This window comes from Magnolia sinica, chromosome 6 (assembly GCF_029962835.1).
Source record: "Magnolia sinica isolate HGM2019 chromosome 6, MsV1, whole genome shotgun sequence".
NCBI classification, from domain to species: domain Eukaryota; kingdom Viridiplantae; phylum Streptophyta; class Magnoliopsida; order Magnoliales; family Magnoliaceae; genus Magnolia; species Magnolia sinica.
Genome location: NC_080578.1, coordinates 29,193,157 through 29,213,919, shown reverse-complemented (window position 1 = coordinate 29,213,919; position 20,763 = coordinate 29,193,157).

The window sequence follows — 20,763 nt, the reverse complement described above, 5'->3', positions numbered from 1 at the left end:
ACCAAAGGATAAAACACTTAATCAGATCTTGAAGAAGAAGCAGGTATAGTAGGATCCATTTAATGATGGACTATGGGAAGTTTTCTTTTTCCCTCTAGCATCCATTTGCAATAGGAGAATCAAATAAACAAGGAGCTTTAAAAGATGTGGAGTGGGGTTTTACCAGATCATATTTTTCAAAAGAAAACCCCAAAATCACAATGAATCATAAAATAAATTACTCCAAGAGTGAAAATGAAGTAATATTAACTAGAATCTATAAGAAAAAAGCAAATGACGCACTAACCTTGAAGATCTAGGAAAGTAGGTACGATCAGTCGGGCGTTGGCTCGTTGGAGAGAAAAGTTACAATGAAGGAGTTTTCCCCAAAATTTAAAAGGTCCAGTGTACTACACGATTGGTCATGGGTCATCCTCGACCAGTCGTGTCAGGCCCCAAACTTGGAGAACGGGCTCAAAAAATTCCCGATCGCCGAATCTGGCACCGACAGCCTCCGTAGAACCCCATTCTCGGCTCCCAGTGCCCATTCGTCAGGTTCCGATCCTGGGATGCTACGAAGAGGATTTTCAACACTAATTTCATTTGTAATAAGTATAACCAAAGGCATAACCCACAAACAACAACCAAAAACTCCTTTACATTTCCATTATGGTTAAAAACTTTACAAGTACAATGAGCATAAAGGGAAATACAATGATGATAGACCAAAAGCTCCAAAATAAACTGCCACGTGCTCAAGCCTCAGCGCTGCTGCGATCCAACGTCACCTGCACGCAACGATCGTGCATTAGCTTATAGAAAGCTTAGAGGGTGGTGAAAGTGTGTGTTCAAGGTGGTAATATAGTTATGCAGTATCAGAGTAATGCGCAACATGTTGATGAAAGTCAAGAATACCATTAGCCGTACCAAGGCCATGCGGGGCAAAGCATGAATGATGTCGGCCATACCAAGGCCATGCGATGCGAAATGCAACTCAAGCATACAAATCTTCATCTAAGTCCACAAATCAATACAGCTCAAATCTGGGATATCACTAGGGTCTAGTACATTCTAAACCAGATCACCGCCCCATCGCTCACAATAAGGTAAGTGGAAGAGATCTCACTATCCGCCTGCCAATATCTGGCTCGGCCCGTCGATAGCAGACCCATTGCTCGAGCTGGTCAAACTCAGCCTAGTTTTGCCCCCTACTCTCGGGCGGGTAAGGCCGCACCCCCTTCCAACCGACCACGACACAGTGGAAAACGCGATCGTCTGGTAATTGGCACTCGACCCTCCCGTACCCACTTGGTCTAGACATTGTAGCAACCTCTTAGTACCATAAGTGTTTAGGGACTTTCACCCAGGGATATCTATAGCACCCCATGTAGAACAAGATTTTCAATATCCAATCCTGCCAACCATGATGCGCCTGTGGAGGCTACAACCCTGATGTCACTAGGGCGTACAGTACACATGTCACACAATGCAATATACACGAATCAAGCAATCCAGTCATGCAACAATCTTGCGTGTATCACGCGCTCATTTAAGGCAACTCTACCCATCAGGGAGCCCATAAACAATTTGCTCAAAGGCATGTGCTATGATTAATCACTCATCTCATCACAAGCATACAGATGATGCGTATGAATATGTATCATGATGCTATGTTGTCGCGTACTCGTAATCGGTATTAATAACTGGCGTCGGCCTCCGCAATCGGCACCGATAATCAGCATTGGTAATCGGTGTCGATAATTGGGGTCAATAATTGGCGTCGGCCGTGGTTTATAAAGTCATTCACCTTCAACGAATGGGGCCCACTTATTTGAGTTAACCCATGAAGAGAATGAGCCTAACAAGGCCTAAGGGAAGGTCACAATGAGGACGTCTAACCATCATTGCCCATCAATGTGGACGTCAAACCAACATTGCTCCCAAGGAGTGGCATACATAAGGAATTCATAACATTGCAATGGCCACGCACATACATTACATTGGGCCTCGCACATGGGCCTCACATACATCACATCGGGTCTCGAATACACATCAGGTGGGCCTCGCACCGGGGCCTTAAATATATCTCAATGGGCCACACTGATGGGCCTCATTTGGGCCCGACCTTATGTATATTTGAGATCCAACCTATTCATAAGTTAACATAGAGATAAATGAAGTGAAAACAATATCAGCTCATTTGGAAACCACCATGGCCTTGGAAGTTTGAACGGTGGATGTCATTGTCCATTATTCAATAGTGGGGTCCACTCGAATTTTAAATTTGATTCACCACTATCTTCCCATGCCGTAAAATGATCTCACAATTGGTTGAACGGCATGGATACAACACTTACATCATGGTGGGCCCCACCGTTCAAATAGTGGGCAGTGTCGATATACATTAATATTGGGCCTGCTGCCAATAAAGGAGCAACTAGATGGCTGCTGCACGGCAACTGGCTGCACTAGGAGGGTAAAGGTGGGTCCCACTTAGGGCCCACCACCATATACATATTATAAAATATATAATATGAAATATATAGTATATAATATATAATAAATACTATAATATATATAGTGGTGGGACCCACAAAACTCGCTGTCGCTAGATGATAGTGGGCCCCACCAACGAAACAAATGGACGGCGTGCGAAAACACATACATCATGTGAGGTCTACAGCCCACTGAGGCCACAGGGAGAGAGAGATAGAGAGATAGAGAGAGAGAGGGTGAGAGAGAGAGCAGCATGTGGCTACCTCTTTTCACTTTTTTTTCCTTTCCTTTTCTTTCTAGCAACCAAAACAAAGGTGGGTCCCACATAGGGTCCACCACCGTAGGGGATATGGTATAATATTATATTATATTATATAGGAAAGGGTACAAGGAGCTCGAGCTGATGGTAGGCTCCATTGAGGTCGAGCTGTGTGGGCCCCACCGTTGATGTTTGCCAAGCATCTAACCCATCAGTCAGACGCCCCACTCTAGCATGGGCCTAGGTCTCAAAAATCAAGTCAATCCGTGACTTGTGTGGGCCATACCAGATACAATAGTTGAGAGCAGTTACCCTCCATTTAAAACATTCATAATCGTTTATTGGGCCTACCGAGATGGGGTTCACAAATCCAGCCACCCATTGTGAGTGTCCCACTTGAATGACTGGCCAGACCAAGTTTTAGCCGCACCCAAAACTTAGGTGGGTCCCACGTACGGCCACCCTTACTAGGGAACCGTACCACGACCTCAGTGTTGTAGCGAGGTATCTCCACTCAGTCCACCAGTTGTGCTAGGGCCTGGCCCCACGTTGAAACGAGGTATCTTTCACTCCTGCCACTTGAGCCACGCGGCTAAGTGGGCCCACATCATATCATACTTCACTGTCAGCTAACCCACTGGTAGCCACCACAAGATGGGTCCCCTATGGACGGTTGGGATGGCATAAAAACATCATGGTGAGTCCCACATAGGTGGGGTCCACCGGTAGATGGCATGGATGAAATACATACATTCTAGGTGGGCTATAATCATAGAAGGAGAGAGGAAGAGAAAGATGCCGGCAAAGATGGAGGGGCCCTGCCACTATGGGCCCCTCTTTGGTACAAAACCTACATCAAGGTGGGTCCCACCATAAGTGGGCCCTTAAATCAAATAAATGAAGGAAAAACAAAAATCCAAAATCACCCACCAGCTTCTTCTTGCACCCTAGGTTTCCTTAGCTCCTTAGCTTTGATTCCAACGAAGGAGATGAGGTTTGGATGGTTGAGATGGGAGTTAAAAGGGTAGGAAATGGGCCACACTTGAAGCTTGGGAGGAATGAGAGAGGCTTGGACGGATGGTGCTCTTGGGTTGCTTGGGAGGTGAAGTGAAAAATGAAGGGGAGAGAGAATTGTAAAGGGAGAGAGAGAGTGATGGGTGATGGAGTGATGGATGTGGTAAGTGATGGGTGTAAGGGACTTTTTGACTTTTGTGGCAAATGGTGTAAGAAAAGTATGGGCTTTGTAAGAACTTTTTGACTTTTGTGGTTACTTGGGAATGGGTGAAAGGTAATGTGTACTTGACATGTTAAGATTGATGGATTGACATCGTGAAATCGTAGAGATTCTCTCGAAATTCGCACGCATGACGTTTTCCTCGCACCGAACGCTGGCCCACATCTCCTAACCAAGGTATCACCTTAGCGCGCGAGTCGCGTCGGAACCACGGTGACGGCGCGATCGCTATGGTACAAGTCTTGGGTTGAGTCGACTCGAGTTGACGGTATGTGAATCAGGGTCGCGCGCAAATACCGGTTAAGGGTCGAAGGTTGCCGGAATTTGACCGAGAAGGCCGCAGAAGTCTATGGAATGGTACGGTCTAGGATACGGGGCTTACAGCTCTCCCCTCTTAATAAAAATTTCATCCTCAAATTTTACGCAATCATCGCAACTAGCCATAACTTATGAGGAAGAAGAAATATAACATCACTATATAAAATCAGCGATAACATACAATACAATCAATCATCAAAATGATGGGGATAACGCTCTCGAATCTCAGCCTCGCGCTCCCAAGAAGCCTCCTCGACAGAATGGTGACCCCACTAAACCTTCACCAATGGAATGATCTTAGTCTGGAGGACCTGCTCCTTCTGATCAAGGACACAAATTGGTTGCTCAATGTAAGAAGTGTCCTCCCAAACCTCTAACGGCTGCCAATCTATAACAGGAACGATGGCTGACCCACACTTCCTCAACATAGAGACATGAAAAATGTCGTGGACACTAGACAACTCAGATGGCAAGGCAAGCCGATAGGCCACGACACCAACACGCCCAGTGATCTCAAAAGGTCCTATGAATCTCGGGGCAAGCTTGCCCTTCGCTCCAAATCGAACTACACCCTTCATGGGCGAGACCTTGAGATACATATGGTCCCCTACATCAAACTCCAAGGGACGACACCGAAGATCAGCAAAACTCTTCTACCGACTCTGAGCTGTGTGCATCCTCTGCATGATGATATCAATAGCCTCTGACGTCTCCTGCACAAGCTCGGGACCTAGGAGACGGCGCTCACCAACCATGGTCCAACAACTCAGTAATCTGCATGATCTGCCATATAGTACCTCAAAAGGAGCCATTCAGATGGTCGCCTAATAGCCGTTATTGTATCCGAACTCAGCCATTCGCAGATGCTCATCCCAGCTACCCCCGAAATCAATCCTGCAGGCCCGAAGCATATCTTCAAGGATCTGGTTGACCCTCTCGGTCTGGCCATCGGTCTGCAGATGGTATGCGGTGCTGAGCTGCAATTTAGTCCCCATCGCTCTATGGAAGATCCCATAAAACTGAGACGTGAACCTCGGGTCTCGGTCAGAAACGATCGAGACTGGAACACCATGCAGTCTCACAATATCCTCGATGAATAATCTCACAAGCCGGTCTAAAGGCCAAGTCGCACGAATCGCAATAAAATGTGTCGACTTCGTCAGACGATCCACAACAACCCAGATGGCGTCATAATCGCACTGAGTCCTCGGCAAGCCCAGAATGAAATTTGTCACACGTGCTCCCACTTCCACATTGGGACACTCAACGCTGCAATAGGTCAGGGGGTCTCTGAGGATCGGCCTTAACACGCTAGCATGTGTCACACTCGGCCACAAAACTGGCGATCTGGCGCTTCATCCCTGCCCAAAAATACTGTCACCTCATATCGTGGTACATCTTCGTCGAGCCAGGGTGGATAGAAAACCGCGATCGATGTGCCTCGGTCATAAGATCTCTGCGTAACTCAGGAATATCCGGGACACATAATCGGCCTCTGAAGCAAAGTCCACCGTCAGAACCAATCTGTCAATCTTCCTGACTCTCAGATGCTGCCTCTACTCGGTAATCCTGTAACGACTCGTCTACCTGTTGAGCCTCAATCACCCTTGTGACAAGAGAGGGTTGAATCGACAGGCTCGATAACTACATAATGGAAGACTGCAAGCCAAACTCAAAGTCGTACTCTGCTATATCCTCGATCATCCTCCACTCATGAATTATCATATGTGCCATCAGGCCTTGTGGTTGATAGCTGAGGGCATCCGCCACCACGTTCACCTTGCCTAGGTGGTACTGAAGATCGAAGTAATAGTCCTTCAGGAGCTCCATCCAGCACCTTTGCCTCATGTTCAACTCAGACTGCGAGAAGAGGTACTTCAAGCTCTTGTGGTCAGAAAAGAGCTCGAACCTAACCCCATAGAGATAGTGCCTCCACACCTTCAATGCGAAGACAACTACAGCCAGCTCCAAATCATGCATAGGGTAGTTCAGCTCATGGACCTTATGCTGACGAGACGCGAAGGCCATTGGTCTCCTATGCTGCATCAGGACAGCACCCAACCCAATATGCGAGGCATCGGTAAATATGATAAATCCATCACTCCCAGAAGGAAGAGTGAGGACAGGAGTGGACGTGAGGTGGTCCTTCAACTCCATAAATGCTCGCTCGCAGGCGTCGCTCCAAATAAACTCTGCGCCCTTCCGAGTCAACCTAGTCAGTGAGGCTGCAATACGAGAGAAGCCCTCAATGAAACGCCGGCAGTAGCCCGCTAAACCAAGGAAACTGCAGATCTCGGACGCGTTCGTGGGCTGGCCCCACTGACGCACTGCCTCAACCTTCAAGGGGTCTACTTCGACACCCTCCCTCGTCACCACGTGACTGTAGAACTTCAGCTCCTCCTGCCAAAACTCGCACTTCTCTAGCTTCACATACAGCTAGTGTGCACGGAGGGTCTGCAACGTAACCTCCAAATGCTGCTCGTGCTCCTCATGGGTCCTCGAATAAATCAGAATGTCGTTGATGAAGACTACAACAAACTAATCGAGATAAGGGCGGAAGACCTCGTTCATCAGCTGCATGAACACTGCGGGCGCATTGGTCAGTCCAAAGGACATGACCTGAAACTCAAAATGACTATAACGCGTCCTGAAATCCGTCTTCGGAATGTCCTCCTCTCGGACCCGAATCTGATGATAACCGAAATGCAAGTCAATCTTCGAAAAGAACTGTGCACCCTGCAGCTGATCAAACAAATCATCAATCCTCGGGAGCGGGTACTTGTTCTTGATCGTAACCTTGTTGAGCTCACGGTAATCTACGCAAAGCCTCAACGAGCCATCCTTCTTCTTCATAAAGAGTATCGGCGCTCCCCACGATGAACTGCTCGGACGGATAAAGCCCAACTCGCGCAACTCGTCCAACTGCTTCTGCAGTTTCGGTAACTCCAACGGTGCCATACGATACAGGGCCTTCAAAATAGGCGCAATACCGGGCACGAGATCAATCTGAAACTCGGTGAGTCGGCGAGGCGGCAATCCCGGAATCTCCCAGAACACATCAAAAAAATCACAAACCACAGGCAACTGGTCAATGCCCATGGCTATGGGCTCCTTTATAGCACATGACATCAAACAAGATAACAACTCTCCTCTGGTCTGAGCAATGAACTGGAACTGCGGCAAGCTGAGTATACAAAATGTGACTGTCCTCGCGGAGTAATCCAATATGGTGTGGTACTTGGCAAGCTAATCCATGCCTAGGATGACGCCGAACTCGGACATCGGCAATGCAAACAGATCGGCAGGCAAAAAGATTTCCACAACCAGAATGGGGCAGGACGAGCAAAGTCGGCCCAACACTGCAGTCTTTCCCAAGGGAGTCGATATTAATAAATCCTCACGAGCAGAGTCCAACGGTAAACCAGTCGATCGGCAAAAACTCTCGACCACAAAAGAATGAGATGCACTAGAATCAAATAACACACATGCAATGCATGCAGATACTAAAAGTATACCCTCGACGACTCCTCCGAATTTTTACGAGTCCTACTAAGCCGCATAAAACTTAGCCCAAGCTGGTTGGGGAGGTGCCTGTCCCCTCTGAGCGTGCTGCTGTTGCTGGTGTCGCTGAGGCAGTCGAAACTGCTGCCTCAACTGTTGCGGTCTCGGAGGCTGATGCTGATGCTGCTGCTAAGGTGGCCTCCGTGGTGGGGGTTGCTGTCGCTGCTGCTGCGGCGGTAGAGGCTGCTGTGGACCTCTTTGCTGCTGCTGCTGCTGGGGGCGAGGACACTCCCACATATGGTGCCCCGTCGCACCGCACCTAAAACAAGAGCCAGTGAACAAAAGTGGTGCTGGAGGTGCTGCTGGCGCTCGGAAGGCTGGGCGACCTATGCGCCTCTGCTGTGGTCGACCCTACTGGGAATCACTGGAAGGAGCCTGCCTCTTCCGGTCTCTCCTCTGACCACGATCAGACTGAGAACCGGCCCACTTAGCCTAAAAAATCTAGGCCTTCCGTACCACTCCCTCAAAGTCGGGAGCTCATGCCCAATAACACGGCCTCGAAGACAATAACGTAAGCTATCCTCAAAGCGGCGGGCTCTCCGCTCCTCATCATCTACCAAATAAGGTGCAAATCTGGACAATGCTACAAAGCAAGCCGCATACTGAGCCACTGTCATATTGCCTTGCACTAAGGCCTCGAACTCCAACGCTCACTGTCGTCGAATGTGATCAGGAAAATACTGTCGGTCAAACCGATCCATAAAATCCTCCCATGTCCACACAAAATCGGTGCCTGCTGCTCGGGAGACTGATGTCTACCAGTGTTCAGCCTCACCATGGAGGAGAAATATGGCTAATCGGACTTACCGCTCAGTCGTGCATCCCATAGTCTCGAATATCTTCTCCACATCGGCGCGCCATCTCTCAGCTACCATTGGGTCTGGCTCACCCTGGAAACGCGGGGGATCGAGCCGTCGGAACTCTCGAAGGAGGGCACTCGTGCGCTTCTGCTTTGCCTAGGCTGGGGAAACAACGAGGTGTCTGCTCTGCCCCTGAAGTGCGACCGTCACAACCTACAACATCTGCTGTAACTGAGAAGCACTCATGGATATGGTCGGGTCACCACCGGTCTCTGGTAGAGGAGCTGCATCCATAGGCTGGGCAGTAGAAATCTCTGGTGATGGAGTGGGGATCTTAGGTGGTAGGGCGGGAGCCGCAGGTGGTGGAGCCAGAGTCTCAGGTGGTGGTGCGGGAGTGGATCGGGTCACTCTCCTGCATGGCATGTCCTACAGGAAAGAACAAAGACGCCTAACAACTTAAAGGCTTGCGACGGCATGCACATTAAGGGTCTGTAATAAAAGATCGCTAGGCTATCCGAACTTAGGACTTAATCATTCATAGAAGACATGTAATGTTGGTCTTAGTTATTCCCAAGTTATGCTCTGATACCAACTTCTGTTACGCCCCAAACTCAGAGAACAGGCTCACAAAATTTTCAATCGCCGAATCTGGCACCGACAGCCTCCTTAGAACCCCATTCTCAGCTCCTAGTGCCCATTCGTCAGGTTCCGATCATGGGATACTACGAAGAGGATTTTCAACACCAGTTTGATTCGTAATAAGCATAACCAAAGGCATAACCCACAAACAACAACCAAAAACTCCATTACATTTCCACTATGATTAAAAACTTTACAAGTACAATGAGCATAAAGGAAAATACAATGATGATAGACCAAAAGCTCCAAAATAAACTACCACGTGCTCAAGCCTCAGCGCTGCTACGATCCAACATCACCTGCACACAACGATTGTACATAAGCTTATAGAAAGCTTAGAGGGTGGTGAAAGTGTGTGCTCAAGGTGGTAATGCAATTATGCAGTATCAGAGTAATGCGCAACATGCTAATGAAAGTCAAGAATACCATTAGCCGTACCAAGGCCATGCGGTGCAAAGCATGAATGATGTCGGCCATACCAAGGCCATGCGATACGAAATGCAACTCAAGCATACAAATCCTCATTTAAGTCCACATATCAATACAGCTCAAATCTAGGATATCAGCGGGGTCTAGTACACTCTAAACCAGATCACTACCCCATCGCGCGCAATAAGGTAAGTGGAAGAGACCTCACTATCCGCCTACCAATATCGGGCTCGGTTCGTCGATAGCCGACCCATTCCTCGAGCTAGTCAAACTTAGCCTAGCTTTGCCCCCTACTCTTGGGAGGGTAAGGCTGCACCCCCTTCCAACCAACCACGACACAGTGGAAAGCACGACCGTCTGGTAATCAGCACTCTGCGCTCCTGTACCCACTCGGTCTATACGTTGGAGCAACCTCTTGGTACCATAAGGGATTAGGGACTTTCACCCAGGAATATCTATAACACCCCATGTAGAACAAGATTATCAGTATCCAATCCTGCCAACCACGATGCGCCTGTGGAGGCTACAACCCTGATGTCACTAAGGCGTACAGTACACATATCACACAATACAAGATGTATGAATCACGCAATCCAGTCATGCAACAATCTTCCGCGTATCGCGCGCTCATGTAGGGCAACTCTGCCCATCAGGGAGCCCATAAATAATCTGCTCAAAAGCATGTGCTATGATCAATCACTCATCTCATCACAAGCATACAGATGATACAAATGAACATGTATCATGATGTTATGTTGTCACGTACTTGTAATCGGTATCGATAACTGGCATCGGCCTTAGCAATCGGCACCGATAATCAGCATCGGTATTCGGTGTTGATAATTAGGGTCGATAATCGGCGTCAGCCGTGGTTTATGAAGTCATTCACCTACAGCGAATGGGGCCCACTTATTTGGGTTAACTCATGAAGAGAATGGGCGTAACAAGGCCTAAGGGAAGGTCACAATGAGGACGTCTAACCATCATTGCCCATCAATGTAGACGTCAAACCAACATTGCTCCCAAGGAGTGGCATACATAAAGAATTCATAACATTGCAATGGCCACGCATATACATTACATTGGGCCTCGTACATGGGCCTCACATACATCACATTGGGTCTTGAATACACATCAGGTGGGCCTCGCACCGGGGCCTTAAATATATCTCAATGGGCCACACTGATGGGCCTCATTTGGGCCCGACCTTATGTATATTTGAGATCCGACCTATTCATAAGTTAACATAGAGATAAATGAAGTGAAAATAATATCAGCTCATTTGGAAACCACCTCGGCCTTGGAAGTTTGAATGGTGGATGTCATTGTCCACTATTCAATAGCGGGGTCCACTCGAACTTTAGATTTGACTCACCACTATCTTCTCATGCCATAAAATGATCTCAAAATTGGTTGAACGGCATGAATACAACACTTACATTATGGTGGGTCCCACCATTCAAATAGTGGGCAGTGTCAATATACATTAATGTTGGGCCTGCTGCCAATAAAGGAGCAACTAAATGGCTGCTGCACGGCAACTGGCTGCACTAGGAGGGCAAAGGTGGGTCCCACGTAGGGCTCACCACCATATACATATTATAAAAAATATAATATGAAATATATATTGTATATAATATATAATAAATACTATAATATATATAGTGGTGGGACCCACAGAACTCGCTGTCCCCAGATGACAGTGGGCCCCACCAACGAAACAGATGGACAGCGTGCCAAAACACATACATCATGTGGGGCCTACAGCCCACTGACGCCACAGGGAGAGAGAGATAGAGAGAGAGATAGAGAGAGAAAGTGAGAGAGAGGGTGAGAGAGAGAGCAGCACGTGGCTGCCTCTTTTCACTTTTTTTCCCTTTCCTTTTCTTTCCAGCAACCAAAATAAAGGTGGGTCCCACATAGGGTACACCACTGTAGGGGATGTGGTATAATATAATATTATATTATATAGAAAAGGGTACAGGGAGCTCGAGCTGACGGTAGGCTCCAATGAGGTCGAGCTATGTGGGCCCCACCGTTAATGTTTGCCAAGCATCTAACCCATTAGTCAGATGCCCCACTCTAGCATGGGCCTAGGTCTCAAAAATCAAGTCAATCCGTGACTTGTGTGGGCCATACCAGATACAACAATTGAGAGCAGTTACCCTGCATTTAAAACATTCATAATCGTTTGTTGGGCCTACCGAGATGGGGTTCACAAATCTATCCCACCCATTGTGAGTGTCCCACTTGAATGACTGGCCAGACCAAGTTTCAGCCGCACCCAAACCTTAGGTGGGTCCCACGTACGACCACCCTTACTAGGGAACCATACCATGACCTCGTTGTTGCAGCGAGGTATCTCCACTCAGTCCGCCAGTTGTGCTAGGGCCTGACCCCACGTTGAAACGAGGTATCTTTCACTCCTGCCACCTAAGCCACGCGGCCGGGTGAGCCCACATCATATCACACTTCACTGTCAGCTAACCCCATTGGTAGCCACCACAAGATGGGTCCCCTATGGACGGTTGGGATGGCATAAAAATATCATGGTGAGTCCCACATAGGTGGGGTCCACCGGTAGATGGCATGGATGAAATACATACATTCTAGGTGGGCCATAATCATAGAAGGAGAGATGAAGAGAAAGACGCCGACAAAGATGGAGGGGCCCCGCCACTATGGGCTCCTCTTTGGTACAAAGCCTACATTAAGGTGGGTCCCACCATAAGTGGGCCCTTAAATCAAACAAATGAAGGAAAAATAAAAATTCAAAATCACCCACCGACTTCTTCTTGCACCCTAGGTTTCCTTAGCTCCTTAACTTTGATTCCAACGGAGGAGATGAGGTTTGGGTGGTTGAGATGGGAGATGAAAGGGTAGGAAATGGGCCACACTTGAAGCTTGGGAAGAATGGGAGAGGCTTGGACGGATGGTGCTCTTGGGTTGCTTGAGAGGTGAATTGAAAATTGAAGGGGAGAGAGAATTGTAAAGGGAGAGAGAGAGAGAGATGGGTGATGGAGTGATGGATGTGGTGAGTGATGGGTGTAAGGGACTTTTTGACTTTTGTAGCAAATGGTGTAAGAAAAGTATGGGCTTTGTAAGAACTTTTTGACTTTTGTGGTTGCTTTGGAATGGGTGAAAGGTGATGTGTACTTAACATGTTGAGATTGATGGATTGATGTGACAAATCGTAGAAATTCTCTCAGAATTTGCACGCGCAACATTTTTCTCGCACCGAACGCTGGCCCACATCTCCTAACTAAGGTATCTCCTTGGCGCGCGAGTCGCGGCATCGAAACTGCGGCGATGACGTGGTCGCTATGGTACAAGTCTTGGGTTGAGTCGACTCGGGTTGACGGCGTGTGAATCAGGATCGCACGTAAATACCGATTAAGGGTCAAAGGTTGACGAAATTCGACCGGGAAGGCCGTGGAAGTCTATGGAATGGTACGGTCTAGGATACGGGGCTTACAGGTCATGCCACGATTGGTCGAGTACGTCCTCGATTGGTTGTGTAATGAATAAAATATGTATTTTTCATATAATTTTAAAATTTAAACAAATAAATTAACAAGTATATATGCTATAATACAGAAATGCATTATTAATCAATTTAAATTGAACATATCAAGATCAAATTTCAATTTATTAAACTTGCTTTTGTTTAGCGGTTTAGTGAAAATGTTAGCAAATTGAGTCTCGATCAGAATGTATTCCAAAGATATTATTTTTCTTCTACCAATTCACGAATGTAATGATATCTAATGTCAATGTGCTTGGTCCGTGAATGTTGGATTAGATTTTTAGATATATTTATACCACTGGAATTATCACAATATAAAACCATTGATTCCTGTGCAATTCCGTAATCGCTTAACATTCTATTCATCCATACAAGCTAAGTATATGCATTTTCAACTGCGATATATTCAGCCTCAGCAGTTGAGAGTGATATAGAACTTTGCTTCTTGCTAAACTAAGAAACTAAACAATTTCTAATGTAGAAACAACCGCCACTGGTTGATTTCCTATCATCGACATTACCAGCCCAATTAGCATCAGTGTACCCCGCCAACTAAACACTAGTATCATATGGATACCAGAGACCCAAATTAGATGAACTTGCGACATATTGCATAATCTGCTTAACAGCAGTTAGATGTGACTCTTTAGGACCAGATTGATATCTAGCGCAAATACCAACACTAAAAGCAATATTAGGTCTACTTGCAGTTAAATAAAGTAAACTGCCAGTCATACTACGATATAATTTAGGATCCACATTTTTACTTGTAGAATCTTTTGAGAGTCTTGATGTTGTACTCATAGGAGTATCAAAATTCTTCCATTCTCAAATCTGAACTTTTTAATCAAGTTCAGAGCATATTTGGTCTGAGAAATGAAAATATCATCAAGTTGTTATTTTACTTGCAAACTTAGGAAATAATTCAATTCCCCAACCATGCTCATTTTGAACTTAGATTTCATTAAATCTGCAAACTCAGCAGTCATATTAGTATAGGTAGATCCATAAATAATATCATTAACATAGATCTGCACTATTAAGATATGATTGTTATGTTTCTTAACAAACAATTTTTTATCAACACTTCCCATTAGAAAATTATGACTTAGTAAAAACTTAGTCAATTTTTTGTACCATGCTCTGGGAGCTTGTTTCAACCCATAGAGAGACTTTTCAAGGCGATAGACATGATTAGTGTTCTTAGGGTCTTCAAAACCCATTGGTTGTTCCACATACACTTCTTCATGTAGATCACCATTTAAGAAGGCGGTCTTTACATCCATTTGATAAATTTTGAATTTTCTAAAGCAAGTAATGGATATGAATAGTCTGATTGATTCAAGACGAGCTACTAGGGTAGACATTTCATCATAATCAATGCCTTCAATTTGAGTATACCCTTGTATAACCAGTCTAGCCTTGTTTCAAATTATATTACCAAGTTCATCAGACTTATTTTTAAAAATCCACATAGTTCTTATAATATGTTTATCTTTAAGTCTAGAAACAAGATACCAAACATTATTTCTAACAAATTGGTTAAGCTCTTCTTGCATTGTTACTATCCAGTTTTCATCAGTAAGAGCTTCTTTTATGTTAGCTGGTTCTATCTGGGATGTAAAGAACACATAATTACATGTCTTCTAGTTGTCTACGAGTGCGCACACCAGTTAGAGGGTTTCCAAGAATTTAAGTGGTTGGATGATCTTTGATGAAGTATCTAGTTTGTTAATTAAAAGAACTTCATCATTATCTGAACTTGAGGTAGGTGTATTCAAGTGATCATCGATGACCACATTAATGGACTCTTAGATCACACCGGTCCTCTTGTTCATTACTCAATATGCACAACTGTTCAAAGAATACCCTAAAAAGATCCCTTCATCACTTTTAGTGTCAAACTTACCTAGATTTTCACGGTCACATAAAATATAGCACTTGCTGCCAAAAACTCAAAAGTATTTGACAGTAGGCTTCTTATCGAACCACATTTCATAAGTCGTCTTATTATTAGACTTACAAGTATATACTCAGTTGATTATGTAGCAGGCAGTATTCAAGGCTTCAGCCCAAAGATTTTTAAGGAGCTTCATACTATTCAACATTACATTAGCCATTTCTTGAAACACTCTATTTTTCCTTTCAACAATTCCATTTTTTTGTGGTGTTTTGGGTGCAGAGAATTCATACGATATTCCCTGATTGCTACAGAATTTCTCAAAACTGCTATTCTCAAATTCTGATCCATGATCACTATGAATCTTACAGACTTGAAAACCTTTTTCAGTTTGGATTCGTTTGAGAACTCGCTTTACTTCATCAAGGGTTTCTGATTTATCTCTTAAGAAGGTTACCCAAGTGAATCTTTTATAATCATCCACGATCATCAGAATGTATTTTTTACCACCTCGACTCTCCATCCTGGTTGGTCCTATAAGATCAATGTGGAGAAGTTCAAGAAGTTTAGATGTGGCATTAGAGTTCACTTTTTTGTGAGCACTCCTAGTTTGTTTACCAATTTGGCATTTTCCACATATTTTTTCTACTTTTTTTAGTTTAGGTATACCTCTTATTAGTTCTCTTTTGCTCAATCTATATAGATTGCGGTAGTGTACATGTCCAAGGCGTTTTTGCCATGACTCAGTCTCATCGGTATGGACCATGTAACGCAGTTCATTAGATGAGCTAGAATCACTTACAATGTAGCAGTTTTCAGAAGTTCTACGACCAGTTAATATTATTGAACCATTTTTGTTTAATATTTCACACCTTAGGTTAGAAAATTTAACACTATGATTTTTATCGCATATTTGAGAAATGCTTAACAAGTTATGTTTTAAACCTTCAACGTACAGAACATTCTCAAATAAGGGGAGGTTAGAAAGTTGAACAGTACCTTGGCCAATAATCCTTGAGCATCAGTCATGTCTTTAAGATTAGTGAATAGACCTTTATCACCAGTCATATGCCTTGAGCATCCACTGTCTAAGTACCACTTTGATTGGCTTAAAGCTTTAAAAGCCGTGTGGGCAACCAAGCAAGTAACCTTAGGAACCCATTTCATAACTGTTTTGGGTTTAGGAGTATATTTGGTCTTCTTATGTTTGTAGTTGTTGTAAGAATGACCCACTGAGTTAGATTTTAAGAGCTCCTTAAGTAAATCAACTATTTTCTCAGCTAAAGGGTTTCGGTTCTGATTTTTATAGTTGATATGGTTACTTTTAGGTTTAAAATAATGGAACATTTTGGTATTTTTAGAAAACTTTTGATTAGAACTTTTCTCTTTTGAGTTTAAGGACTCTCCTTTTACAAACTTAGGAGAAGTATTCTTCTGTTTAGGAGGAACACTTTTATCATAGCCCAAACCAGATCAGTCGCCACATTTTCTTGATCTAGATAAAAGTTTTTCTAATTTTGGATCACTTTGGGCATACCTCCATGTATCCTTTAAACTCAAAAGTGAAGAGATTTCAAGTTTAAATTTTTCATTTTCAGATTTTCAGATTTTCAATCTGGGAGGTTTTGAATTCTAAATCATATTTGCATTTTTCAAAACAATCTGAAATATGGAATTTTTCTAAAATAAGAGAATCAAATTTTTCTTTAAGTTTTGAAAACCTTTCTTTTTGAAGCTTTAGTTTTACCATAATCTTACAACTTTCCTTGTATAGGGCATTGTAAGCATCTTGAAGATCTTCTTCATTTTCATGATCACTATTCAAATTTTCTAAACTAGTAGAATCATCATGATCTGAAAAAGTGAACTTGGCTAGAGTCATAAGAGCTTTGACTTCATTGCCCGACTCAGTTTTAGAATCTTTTGATTCAGAAGAAGCTTCAGAACCGGAAAATTCATCTAAAGTAGCCAACATACTCTTCTTTTTGGGTTTATCCCTTTTAGGACACTTGTTTGCCAAATGCCCATATTCTTGGTAGTTGTAACATTGACTATCTTTTAATGATTTCTGAGTTTTAGTTTTAGATCTTTTCTTATCATTTGAATTTTGAAAATTAGCCCTCTTTTTACTTTTGAAAATTTTATAAAACTTTTTCGCTAGAAGGGTATATCATCTTCTGAGTTTTCTAAATCAGAATTGCTATTAATTTCTTGAGAAATATTTTTAGAAGACTTAAGGGCAATAGATTTACCTTTAGGAGCTTTAAAATTTAACTCGTAGGTTTGTAAAGATCCAACTAATTCTTCTACCCTCATATTGTCTGTATCACGAAGTTCTTGGATCGCAGTCACCTTTGAGTGGAACCGTTCAGGTAGTGAGCGTAGTATCTTTGCACACACTTTACTTTCTGGGATTTTATCACCAAGACCCCACATAGAATTCACAATGTCATTCAATCTTGTATAGAAGTCCATGAACATTTCATTTTCTTCCATATGTATTTCCTCAAATTTGGTTGTGAGGATTTGGACTTTAGATTTCTTGACAATTGATGTACCCTCATGTCTCATTTCTAAAATATCCTAAGCTTGCTTTGTAGTATCACAGGACATAATTCTTTTGAAATCATCCGGTGATAGTGCGCAAGTGATTGTATTTAGTGCTTTTGCATTCGCACTACTCTCACTTTTCTGAAGTGTGGTCCAGGTAAAATAAGGTGAGACTTTCATTGATTTTGATCCATTGATACCAGTCACTTTAGTGGTAGGAGGGATCCATTTAGTCATTGTGGCTTGCCACATGCTCTCATCCATGGATTTAAGAAAAATTCTCATCCTAGCTTTCCAATAGGCATAATTGGATCCATCAAATGGTGGAGGCCTAGTGACTGAAAGGCTATCAAAATTTGACATCTTATAAATAGCTTAGATCGATTAGCTCAGGAAATAAATCCAAAAATATAACAATTAAAATGAGCTATTAGGCTTTGATACCACTTGAAAAGCCCTAGCTATGTCTTAGGGGGAGGGGTGAATAGGACTATGCCAAATTAAAACTTTAACATCGTAATTTAAATGAATAAAGGAAATATAGTACTTTAAACAAATCATAATATGGAAATGTAAAGCAACCTCAAATACTAAAATAGAGAGGATGATACCAATGTTGTTCTAAGGACAAACTTACACCATAAAAACCAAGGGTTTATGGCAGGACAACCTTACTAGAACAATTTGAATATCAAAAACTCAAACTGAAAGGAAATAAAGGAAATAGCATGAAATAAATTCTAAACTATAACAACATTCCCCACAATGCTTGAAATGGAAATATTACAACATTCACATCCACACATACATCCTACAAACTTAAATGATAAAAGATATAGAAATTAAACAAACATTCAAACCATAAGACACAAAGAATTATAGTGGTTCGCCTGTGTGTACACCAACTGTTAAACAACAGCCACACAACTTGCTACTCCACTCCTAATATCCTCACACAAGGGATATTAGCGTTCACTATGAACATAAGTTTTTCTAGGTTCTCCCAAAACCTTCACAATTGTGTCTTTCAAATGGGCTTACACAATTCAAAAACCCCACACTCTGAGTTTTCTGGATCTCCTCAAGTAACTAACACAATGAAATTTTTCTAGCTCAATATCAAAAGAAACCAAAATAAAGGAAATTTACACAAATGTAAAATGCCTGGATTTCTCCTTTTGTAGTAGCTCAGAAGAACCAAGTTAGAGTAGAAGTTCGAATATAGAAGTTCAATGTCTAATACTCACTGAAGAAATGGTTCTAAGTTCTAATTGATTTTAAATTAAATCAAGTTAGGGCTAGCTCTATTTGATTTTGATTCCAAGAAGTGGAATATCCCAATTCCTCTTTCAAATTAGAAAGAGAGTATTAAATATACACAATGCAGCTTAAAAAGAACACAAACTTATCTCTCAGAGGATGCCTTGATTTTACTTGAATTGAATTGTCAAACTCTGAAAAACGTGTTCTATTTATAATTACAGAAATTGCATCTTCGACCGGTCCTGTGGACACTACGACTGGTCGTAGGACCAACGGCATTTTGAAATTTTGAGCACAATCGGATAAAACCGTTCCACGATTGGTGGAAGGCTGTCCCCACGACTAGTCGTGCACTGCCCACGACTGGTCGTGCGGAGCCTGATTTAATCGCTAGAGTTTGAGTCGTGGCTGTAGGACTGGTCGTGAATGAGTCGAGCACTATTCACATCATCAGTCGAGCAGACTCCAGGATTGGTCGTAGCTCAACCAAAAAATTCTAAAATTTTACAACAACTTAGGACTGGTCTTCGAATATCTTAGACTGGTTGAGCCAGTTCTAGGACTAGTCGAACAAGGTCCAAGACTAGTCTTAGAACAGACCAAACATGTATAAAATGATTCAATTTGAATTATATATACAAAATGACCTACCCTAAGGTCAATCTAAGGTCATTCATACCTTAAATGTGAAGTATAGACATTAAGTCTTCATTTCTTCAGATGATGGTTGACCTTTGAAGATTATGAAGCTTGAGATCTCTACAAGATGTAGCTTGAGCTTGAGATCTTCTGAAGCTTGGATTTGTCATTCTTGAGTTGTACTTCATCTTGAGTTAAACATTATCTTGAGTCTTGTACAAGCACTTGTCCTTTTGATGTAGCTTTAAAAACTCTAAACATTGAAGCTAACAGAAGTGGACGAAGTACTTGACCTTGCATTTCTTGAAGTGGATCACCGTTCTTAACATGAAGCATTTTGATGCAATGTCTTGAACATATAAATCAACATGCTACACAAGACATAGATTGTGTTTTTGGCACCACAAAATTTGACAACCAAATGAGTAATCAACCATAGCACTTAGAATTTCCCCTAACCACAACGACTTTGGTACCCACAGAAACAAGGATTGCCACAATTGTCCTTCAAGCCATCACAACATTATGTGTCATCGTCATCATATCAGTGACCCCCACAAAAATTTTCAACATCTCAGCCTGATCCGAGACTACCTCATCTATACCCACAAAGACCTCCTCAACTACATCCGAGACCACCTCAACAAGGGCCAACATCGACATATCAAAGGCTACCCCATCAGCCACAACTGTAGCATGGATCTTCACAATTTCAACAATAGAGAGAAAGAGGTCATGCACCTTGTCCTTAGGCTCAAGGTTGCATTTACACCTTAGTGCAACCTAGTGATGACCCAACTACGTTGTACGATGACTCTGCAAAACAATATGATGACCTAGCATAGGGAAACGATGATTCGACACAACCATATGATGACACAACGTATGAATTCGACGATCTAACACCCCCATGTCAGGATCCAACACCACCAATAGACTCGACCGCATTACCAGACACCGAAGCTACCAGGGATCTAGTCAAAGGTACCATCATTATATTCGCATCTCTAACTAGAGTATTATTTGATTCTTAAGCATCGCATTCATTTATCTCATATTGCCTCATATGCTCGTTGGGCTTATCTCCTGTTTCATTAGACAAGAAGTTAGTAGTTGCGACCTCTCTTGGTAAATCAATAAACTTAGTTCAAATATGTAAATTTTGTTCGA